General features: G+C 43.1%; 1 protein-coding gene across 1 annotated transcript in view; it reads right to left on the bottom strand.

Annotated features, from left to right (window-relative positions):
• Positions 1 to 10,521, bottom strand: part of LDAH (lipid droplet associated hydrolase) — a 122,116-nt gene extending 111,595 nt beyond the window's left edge. Inside the window, exon 1 of the mRNA XM_004696058.2 lies at positions 10,484 to 10,521. The gene's annotated coding sequence lies outside the window, so the exon portion shown is untranslated. The remainder of the gene's footprint in view (positions 1 to 10,483) is intronic.
• Positions 10,522 to 10,722: the final 201 nt, after the last annotated feature.

The following is a 10,722-nucleotide window of genomic DNA, read 5'->3' as shown; positions in this document are numbered from 1 at the left end:
CCTGGGTGCTGGAGCACCCGTGTGGAGATCCCTGCCAGCGCTGAGATGCTTACATGCTCACTGATTTGGCTTTCCTCCTGCAGTCAGTGCCATTGCATGTGTTCTGTGAGATGGAGGAGGACTTTGTGGATCAGTGTCGGACATATGGGCTAATGCTGGACTTGTGGGCTTGGGCTAGACTGGGCTGGGATGCTTTCTTGATGTACACTTACCCTTTATATAAAACTCTCTCTTATACATGAGCTTCTGTGGATTTGTTTCTCTAATGTACCCAGACTAACACACAAACCCAATTTTAGTAAATGGTTAGTCTAAACAACCCCAAAGGGCAGTTGTACTCTGTCCTACAGGGTCTCGATGAGTTGGATCCAGCTCTATGGCAGTCAATTGGTTTTGTTTTGTTTTGGGGGTGGGGTCTGGGTAAACAAAAATTCACAACCTTTTGGTTAGGGTTGGAATGAAATTTAAAAAGGCTGCAATGCCCGAGATCATGAGAATGGAGGCAGCCACAGTAATATTTTTATTGTACTTTCTATAAGTCAGGCATTGTACTAAATGCTTTAATCCTGGCAGGAATCCCATGAAATGGGAAAACACATTGAAAGACATATTAGCAACTTGTCTGAGGTCACACAGCTAATACATTGCCAAGTGGCGGAACCAGAATTTATACCCTACAGGAGTGAAATGAAAAGAGTGGAATTTTCCCAGATGCTTCACAGCCCCTATTTATTTAATTTTACAAAATGCAGAAGTAAACCTTGGCCTCCTGTCGATAGGTTGTCCTCCCATGTCACCTTTGACTCAGGAGACATATTCTCCCATCTCCAAGACATTGTTTTACGGAATCGTACTGACCATCTTTGGCATCTTCCTGAAAATGACACCATGACCATACTACACTTACATCGGGAGCTTCACAAAATTCATGGGGAAAAAGTCCATTATCTTTTCGATCCAGTTTTCCATGAACTTTTTGAAACCCCTTTATTTTATACACACACTTTTATTTAGATGGATAAATTAGTGTGGTGCAGTGAACTGCTTAATCTGGCTCTGCTAGCTAGTCTTTGTAATCCTCCCACCAAGTGATTAGGCAGAACTATGCAAATGTGAGTTGACACAAGCAGGGGACTGGATAGCTTTCTGATACTGTAAAAGGTCATGCTCCCTCATGGGAGTGAGGCCACACTAACAAAATGTAAGAAACCCTAGGGTGGGGATTGGTCATTTTGTCATCCCTCTAGGCTTAAAATGAGTCATCTTCCTTTGGACCCAGAATCTCTGCACTAAGACCCTCCTCAATCCAGGGGATACAGAGCCGTGACACCCAAGAGTTGGTGAGCAGCAGAATCTAGAGACTGGCCTGACACTGGACAGTGTGTTCTGGAACCACAGAGTGAGAGAGCTGAAGCCTTCGAGCAAGAGGCTGGGAGAGCGGAGTGATGCAAGGCAGTTGGTGGAGTTACGCTTGCCAACTGTGTTAGTCTGGGTACTTTAGAGAAACAAATCCACAGAAACTCATATGCTAAGAGAGAGTTTTCTATAAAGGGTAGGTGCACATCAAGAAAACACCCCAAGCAGTGCTGCCCAAGCCCACAAGTCCAACATTAACCCATATGTCAGATACCAATCCACAAAGTCCTCCTCCATCTCACAAAACACACACTATGATGCCAACTGTAGGAGGAAAGCTGAATCAGTGAATGTGTAAGCATCTCAGTGCTGGCAGGGTTCTCCACATGGCTGCTCCAGCACCCAAGGCTGCATCGGGGTAGGTCCATGGGGCTTCTCCTAGGGGATGTCTTGCAGGAAGTGAGCCTTGTCAGCTGAAGCAGGGACCTGGCTAAGGCAGCTGCACCCTGGTCTGACCATCAGAAAGCAAGATACCCGAGAATGAGAAAGGTGAGGCTTACAGAGCCATTTATCCCTCCACCCTTCAATTAACCCCACATGTGTTTATGAGACAAGTTGGCACAATAAACTAACTCACCAACCCAGAGCAAGAACTAAATGCCATTAGGTCAAAGATTACTAGCTGAGTAGGGTACCACTAGGCACTCAGTGGCAGAGCTAAAAGAGCTTGATAACACTTGTCAGAGTAGAGCAGAAGACAAGGGGCAAGGGGTCATGGGACCATGGCACTGAAGGCCAGGGAAAGGCATTACTGCTAACACTGCTGAGACGGAGCTGTTCTGACGAAAGAACTGAGTAGTTTCTGATGATGAATTGTAATCTGTGACTCCCCGAAGAAGTATTGTCTACTGTCGGACAGGGCAAGATATGACAAAATAATAATTTATAAATTATCAAGGGCTCATGAGGGAGGGGGAAGCCGGGAGGGAGGGGGGAAAAATGAGGACCTGATGCCGGGGGCTTAAGTGGAGAGCAAATGTTTTGAGAATGACGAGGGCAATGAATGTACAAATGTGCTTTACCCAACTGATGTATGTATGGATTGTGAGAAGAGTCGTATGAGCCCCTAATAAAACGATTAAAAAAAAAAAGATGAAAGAAGAAAAAGAGTATTGTCTACATGAGTTGTGTGTGGCCATGGCAACATTTTCCAGCCCAGCCGAGAAGCCACGAGTACCATGGGAGGGGCAGCTGTGTCGGAACTGAGAATGTAGTTTGGGGGCAGGGAGAAGCATGTCTGACTACTCTCTCGTAGATATCTGTCCTGAGTTGTCGATCCTGATCGTCCATCCGGTTTGTGAAGTGTGAAGAGGTGAGCTGGCCTCGGCCACGCCATTTTCCAATGAGATAGAAAACATGCTGGCAGTTCTTCAAATGGTCAATTAAAAGAAAATGCCTTTGTGTGGCTCTTCATGATCCAGGCTCCCTCCGTGTACATCATTCCAAACCTATGGTATTCACAACGAAAACTTTACTAGTCTTCCACAATCCCGCACAAATAAGAATATATGAAAGGGGCCTTAAAAATGTTTGTTGGAAAATTCTACTATATTTGAATTCCATTTATCTACAAACATCTTGAAGGCTCCTAGTATAAGCATGAACACATTTTCATATAGAAGACTTGTCAATGTTGTTTAAATCTCAACTTAATTCACCTATCAAATGGATTCTGACTCATTAGTTTTACAAATAGTAACATACATACTTTTCATATTTAATGACACATGGAAATCCTGCCAACCCCCATTTAAAAAATGAAACCCAAAATAAAAAACAAACTCATTCCCATTGAGTTGATTCTGCTTCAGAAATCCACCGGAGCTGTTCTACTCTGTCCTATAGGGTTGTTATGAGTCAGAATTGACTTATGGCAGTGACAGAAACTTGTATGATGAAAGGGATTTTGCCAAAATGTTTTGAAAGAGTTAATCTCAAAAGACTGCATACACACACTACTGTATGATACCATTTATACATTCTTGACATGAACAAATTATAGAGAAGGAAAAAAGATGAGTGGTTGCCAGAGGCTAAGGACTGAGTTGGAAGGAGGTGAGGGTAGTTATAAAGGGGCACTACAAGGGAGCTTGTGGTTATAATAAAAGTTCTGTCAATTGACGATGTTAGTGGTTCTACAAAGCTAAACATGATAATTGCATATAATGGTACACATACACACACGTGCTTGTAAAACGGGCAAAATCTCAATGAATTTTGGAGATTAAACCAATGTCATTTCCTGATTTTAGGATTGCACTAAAGTTAAACAAGACATTACACTTTCCTAGATTCTTACTTCAAACAATTCCATGAATTATTAATGGAAGGAATCGATGTTTCTTCTCATTTTGAGTTATGCCCCACCAGCAAATGAAGGTCCTGAAAATTTTCCTCCATCCATTGTGGTCCACGACTTTGAGGATGGATGAAGCGTACACCACAAGATCTTCCAGTACATTTTTGTGTGTGTAATTTTCTGACAATCCATACTTCTTTCAAAATCAAAGATTAAAATTATGAGACACAGTTACACACATATTTACTTAGTTACAATTGCTATACCCACTGTTGCCAGGCAGATTCCAACTTATAGTGGCCTTTCAGGGCAGAGTAGACCTGCCCCATAGGATCTCGGGTTGCTTGTTAAGTGCTGGACTGCTAACCACAAGGTTGAGGATTCAAACCCACCAGCCTCTCTAATGGGACAAGGACGAGGCTGTCTGCTCCTGAAAGATTTGCAGGCTCAGGAGCCCAATATAAGGTCATGATGAGTTCAAGTCGCCAGCCTTTTGGGTTAGCCGCTTGGGTACGTATTACATACTGTTAAATGTGAAGGCCAGGGGTCCTGTTGGTGTAACGGGTTACATGGGGCTGTTTACTGCAAGGTTTGCAATTTGAATCCACCTGCCACTGGGCAGGAGAAAGATGAGGCTTGATGCTCCTGTAAAGAGTTATAGACTTGGAATCCCAAGGGAGGCAGTTCTACTGTTTATAGGGTAGCTATTAGTCAGAACTTACTCCACAGCAGTACATTTGGGTTTGAGTTGTTAAATAGCGGAGCCACCAGAGTTCCTGAACCCTGCGAGTGGTCGTAGGAAAGAGAAACACCAAGCGCTAGCAGAACCTTACCACTTCGCTTACATCAGCTTCAAACACTCAGGAGAAATTCAACATACATCTAACAGAACCTGGTTTCAACCTGCTGCAATTGCTTTATTCATTCTTCCTCTAGAACAGATCAGAGGACGGGATTGCTTCCACTTCTTTTGAATAAGTTCTTAATGAGTTTTGGGTGACAGTTTACATGGCATGTTGATTCTCATTTGAGGACTGACGTACAAATGGTTCAGTAGCATTAGCTACATTGATCTCAAGGTGTCAACATTCTCCTTGCAGTCTGATTTTTCCCTTTTCCTGGAATCTAGTGCTCTGTGGCCACCTTAATCGTTTCATTACTGGTTCTGAGTAACTGTTGACCTGGATAAGTCTGTAAATACCAATATGTGGATTTGTAAGTAGCACACTAGTTTTCTGGGTAACAACCAGCCTTTATTTTGTGTGCCACTCTGCTACATAGTTAACAGAATGACCCCAGGCAGTAAGTTTAAATTGTTGGTTTTGGGTTGAAAGAATCTCTCAATGTGACTGTCCCAAGAAATCGCTTGCTTTCTTGTTTCAGCTTGTTTTGCCTTATTTAAAAATAAGAATTTGAATTCTGCTCTATATTTTTCTCCCATTCTATCTAGGACCTTCTCTGTGACCCACATTGGAAAAGTCAGCGGTGGTGGTCAGGCAGCACTTAGCTCTTCTGGTTTGGGGGTAGCTGGGATCTTGGCTTGTATCTAGCTGTTTCTTCTCTGAGCTCATGGCTAATGGCCAACACTGGTGAACATTTTTCATGTTTGTTGGCTGCTCGTATGTCCTCTGACGTTCATGTCCTTTGCACATTTTGTGATTGGGCTATCTTTTGGTTGTTCAGCTGTTCCATTTTGCTGTAAGTTTTAGAAATGTCACCCTTATAGGATGTTGTTTCTAAAGATTCCCCACCTCCCACCCAGTCTGTGGGTTGTCTACTCTTTTGATAAAGTCCTTTGATGAGCAATGGTTTTTAAGTTTTCTGAGGTACCATTGATCAATGTTTGCCTTTCTTCTATTCATGCATTTGTTGTATTATTTGTTCATCTAATTTTACAAAGGATTGAGTTCCCTAGTTTACCCCCTATTTGCTTCCAGAGATTTATGGTTTTAAGTTGAACAGTTAAGTCACTGATCCACCGAGTTAGTTTTTGTATGAGGTATGAATCTTGTTTCATTTTTCTGCTGGTGGATATCCAGTTTTGCCAGCACCATGTATTATTACCCCCACTAACCCACTTTGGCCCCTTGTCAGAAAATCATAGAAGGCTGGGTTTAATCCTGGGCTCTCAATCCTACCCCACTAATCTACATTTCCATTGGTGAACCAATAGCAGGTGGTTTCCATTCCAGTGGCTACAAAGCATGTTCTGATATCAGGGAGCACAAGGCCTTCTGCTTTGCTCTTTTTCCCCGGGGGTCCTTGGTTCATTTGCCTCAATAACTCCTTTGGCTATTCAGGGCTTCTTGATCCTATTCACATGGATTTGGGCCATTTGTTTCTCCATTTCAGTAAAGAATGCTATTGAGATGTATACTGAAATTACAATGTCTCTGTAGATTGCTTTAGGTAGAACTCACATTTTCACTACATTGTTTTCCAATTAATGAAGATGGGACTGCTTTCTTTTTCTTTTTTCCCCCAATAGCTCTCTTATAATAATGTTTTGTAATTTTCACTGCCCCTCTACTTCACGGACTAAAAGGTAGACAATTAACTTGGGCAAAGAAGAAAACAATAAAAGGGTGGCTGGCAAAGAATTAAAGGCAACAGATGAAACTGCTGTTATTGCCACAATCCTGCAATACCTGTGATCTACAAATTGATGCAGAGAGATATATCTGAACAAGTGAGGGATGAACAATAGGGGCATCTCCACCAACAGGTACAGGTCTGAACGTTAACGAGGGATGCACGATCTAGTTCTAGAATAATCAGCCATTTATTTTATTATTATTTTTTTAATTAATCAATTTATTGGGGCTCATACAATTCATCACAATACATAGATCAATTGTGTAAAGCACATCTATACATTTGTTGCCCTCATCATTCCCAAAATTCTCTTGCCTCTTGGGTTCCCGGAATCCGCTCATTTTCCTTCCCCCCCACCTAATCAGCCATTTAAGATCAAAAGTGTAGCACTGACCCAAGGACAAAGTTCAGGAGGAGGGTTAGGAAAGGAGGCATGGCGGCAGGAAGCACGGAGAAGTGGGATAAAGGATGGCACAAAAAGGGAAAAGTGTGCGTGAGTCAATTAATGTGACACGGACGAGCTGCTTGGTAAGCATAAAAATATCCATTAGTGCAACCTTAAAACTCTGCTTTATGTTCTCTTCACGGACAAAGTTCAACCTCCTACTTTCTCATTTGCCCTTAACAGGGCCTGCAATGAAAGTAGCAAGGAAAGCAATAGGAGACTAGAAAGCACCTATTTTACATGATCTGTCCAGGGTCACCGGGCTGTTAAATTCCATAGTGACCTGACTCCCATTCCAATACAGCTCCGTTCATCCGTTTCTTGGAAATGTTAAACAAGGTGTGCAGGTTACTTAACTTTAAGAGAAAGAAAATGGATATCCCAGGAAGTTCCCGCTCCCGGTTTATAATTGGTCATGAGAGCAGTTTCACATTTGGACAAGTTACATTTCATCTAATTTTGCAATCTGAATGACAACATGCTCACCTCAACTGGCAGTCCACTCTCCTCTGGGTCAGAAGGGAGGGGTTATATTTAGAATATAAAACTCATTACCACTACAGAGAAATATCATTATTAAAGGACATACTACACTAAAGATAAATTTTAAAAAATTTTAGTGAACTATTTTTACTTGAAAAGGGGTTTAGGTGTACGTGTGTGTGCACGTGTATAAACACTCTGCTTTAAGTCACTATTATATAAAACTTTACTGTAACCACACAGGTATATTTAATGTAGCCAAAAGCACCTTTTAGCTTCTGGACATCAATGCAAGCACAGAATTTAACATATCTGTACAAACTACTCTAAGCACATATTAAATACACTCATAAAAAAAATTAAACACACCACACACACAGACAAAACCCCTAATCTCCCTTGGAAGTAAGAATATACAAAAAGTTGATAGCAGAATTGAATGTCTAATTCTAAATATATTACAGTAATTACTACAAGTGACAAAGTGTCCAAAAAGGGAATCACACTTAGAAAAAAAAAGAAAACGAGCTAGTATTCTGAAGGTCTCAAAGTCGCCAAGTTATGGATTTTAAAGACACATCTGTTGAATTGCCTTTGATTGCCCCTAGAGTCAGCCCTACTTGCCTGCGGGGAGAGTTTGCAGGTCTTTCAATCTTAGTGTGGGGGGAGGGGCAGATATGAGGCATACAAGAAATAAACAAAACTTCTATTTATAAATATATTTACATATGTACATACCTGTATGTAGCTCTCTATAAATGCCCTTTGCATCCTAGTTCTTTCCTCTATTTCCTTTTTCTTTCCTCCTGTCCCACTATCATGTTAAGCCTTCATTTGGGTTTCAGTAATTCCTCTCAGTTACATTGCCCATGATCAAACCCTACCAGACCTCCTACACCCTCCTCGCCATCAATTTTCGGTCACTTATTGTTCCCTTGTCCCTGGGTTTGTTAACACCCACTTCCTTTCCCCCGCCTCCCCTAGAGTTCTGTACATATATTTATAGGTTTAGTATTAAGCAGATGGACATGGGTCTCTACTCAAGTACTTCCTCAACACAAGAACATGGTTCTAATAATCTGGCACTCTGAGATAATCCGGCACTCTGAGATGCTTACCTTCCGGACACAATCGCTGAAGACAAAGCGGGTACATAAGCATATGTAGTGAAGCAAGTTGACAGGTCCCCGGCTATCAAAAGATATAGCATCTGGGGTCTTAAAGGCTTAAAGATAAACAAGTGGCCACCTAGCTGAGAAACAACAAAGTCCACATGGAAGAAGCACACCAACCTGTGTGATCAGGAGGTATTGATAGAATCAGGTATCAAGTATCAAGGACCCAGAGTGAAAAATCATAATGTGAATGAGGGGGAGGAGTGTGGAGTGGAGGCCCAAAGTCAATCTGTAAGCAATTGGACATCTCCTTACAGAAGGATCGTGGGGAGAAGACTGGTCAGTCAGGGTGCAGTGTAGCGCTGATGAAACATACAGCTTTCCTCTGGTTCTTTAATGCTTCCTACCCACCCCACTATCATGACCTTAATTCTACCTAACAAATCGGGCTAGACCAGAGCATGTAAATAGGTACAGATAAGAGCTGAAAACATGGTGAATATAGGACAGATAAACTCCTTGGGACCAATATTGAGAGTAGCCATACCAGGAAGGGAAGAGCTAGGTGGAAGGAGAAAGGGGGAACCGATCACAATGACCTATCTGTAATCCCCTCCCAGGAGGATGGACAACAGACAAGGGGGTAAAGACATGAAAAAATAATAATAATTTATAAATTATCAAGGGTTCATGAGGGAGGGAGCGAAGGGAGTGGGGAAAATGAGGAGCTGAAATGAAGGGCTCAAGTAGAAAGAAAATGCTTTGAAAATGATGATGGCAACATATGTACAAATGTGCTTGAGACAATGGATGTATGGATGGATTGTGATAAGAGTTGTACGAGCCCCCCAATAAAATGATTTAAAATAAAAAATAAATGGGGAAAAAACCCAACTTCTATTTGTGCTTTAAGTTTTTCAAGGGGGGGGGGGGGTTGCTTTCTTTTGTTCTTTAAATTCGGGACATTCTACTCCCTTAAAGGGCTCCAGTTTCGGAAACTGACAGGCCCAATTTTATCTTGTCCTACAGGGTCGCTCTGATTCCCCATTGACTCTGTGGCAGTGAGTTTGGTTTTTTAAAAATAATTGTCACTTTCTCCATAGGAATTTACCATTAAAGCCAAAATAACTGTGAATTGCAGATTCAGATATTAGATAATAAATTCACAGCGCAGGTGGCCTTGTAATTAATTATAAGTTAAAAAAAAGGCAAATAAGTTCTATCGTGTCCATACCAGCACAACCAGTCTTGTTTGAAGAAAAACTCCAAGAGTTTACATTTAAAGGCTTAAAGGGGAGACTAAAACAATATGAGCACTAGATGCTTGCAGTGAAGAACTGCCTGTCCTAGAAAGTGTACGGAGGAGGCGAGGGTCCTTCAACATGGATCATTAACATTTATTGATTGCTGATTACAGAGAAGGCATTCTTCTAGTGCTATATGAATGATCTCCGTGTAACAACCCAACAAGGCAAGTACCCCGTATTACAAATGTGCAAAACTGAGACACAGACTAAGTGAATAAGAAAGCACGTTTTTTTTTTTTAAGGGCGCACGTTCCATTTTAATCTTAGCACCACAGAGAAATGCTAAAGCAGCCACAACTGAACCTCAGACACAGGACTGAAGTCGGAGCATGTCAAGTTCAGAATCTGGTCCAAGAGTCCGTTCTCGAAGATACTTAGTGCATGGGGAAGGGCGCGGAGGCAGAAAAGGTCGGAGAGTCTAATACCAAACCAAAAGCAGCCCCTAAGAGCCCCGCTATGTGCCTAGCAGAGAAGTTGGTACAAGAGCTCAGATCTCTGGGAAGACTGACCACTTCTTCCCAGACGGCTCCCTACCGTCCTGGACCTTACTCCTCGCGGGGCCCCCACGAGACCACACAAGCCAGGTACCAACAAACGATGAAGCCCTAAGGGGAGGGGCTGCCAGTAGCCCAGAGGGCGTCCAGCCAAGGCGGGATCCGACCCCCCGCTGGTGCAGCGCCGTTCTTTACGCTGCCCTGGGTCACCTGGCCAGGGGCAGCGCTGACGCCGCGAGGAAACACAAGGAAAGGCCCCTGCTGGAGCAGGCTGCACAATCCGCCTTCCCCCGCCAAGGGCGCCCCGCGTGCGGAGGGCAGCACCTCACCTGTCAGCTTAGACTGCAGCCGCCTCTTCCCCAACCAGCCAGGAAAGTGGTCCCCGGGAACGGAAGTCCCGCCTCCCGCTACGTCACCACGCAGCGCTGCCATTGGCTCCGAGAGCAGACGCAGGCCGGGACCCGGGCGATTCCCGGAGAATCGAGACCCGCCGGACCGTGTTGGTGGACTTTCTCTCCCCGTGCACCGGGATTTTATTCACCTCTCCTTGTCTGCAATCCACGATGCA

Source organism: Echinops telfairi, unplaced genomic scaffold, assembly GCF_000313985.2.
Source record: "Echinops telfairi isolate 266 unplaced genomic scaffold, ASM31398v2 ScPeMD7_9;HRSCAF=40, whole genome shotgun sequence".
Taxonomy (NCBI): domain Eukaryota; kingdom Metazoa; phylum Chordata; class Mammalia; order Afrosoricida; family Tenrecidae; genus Echinops; species Echinops telfairi.
This window is presented reverse-complemented; position numbering and strand designations above follow the sequence as displayed.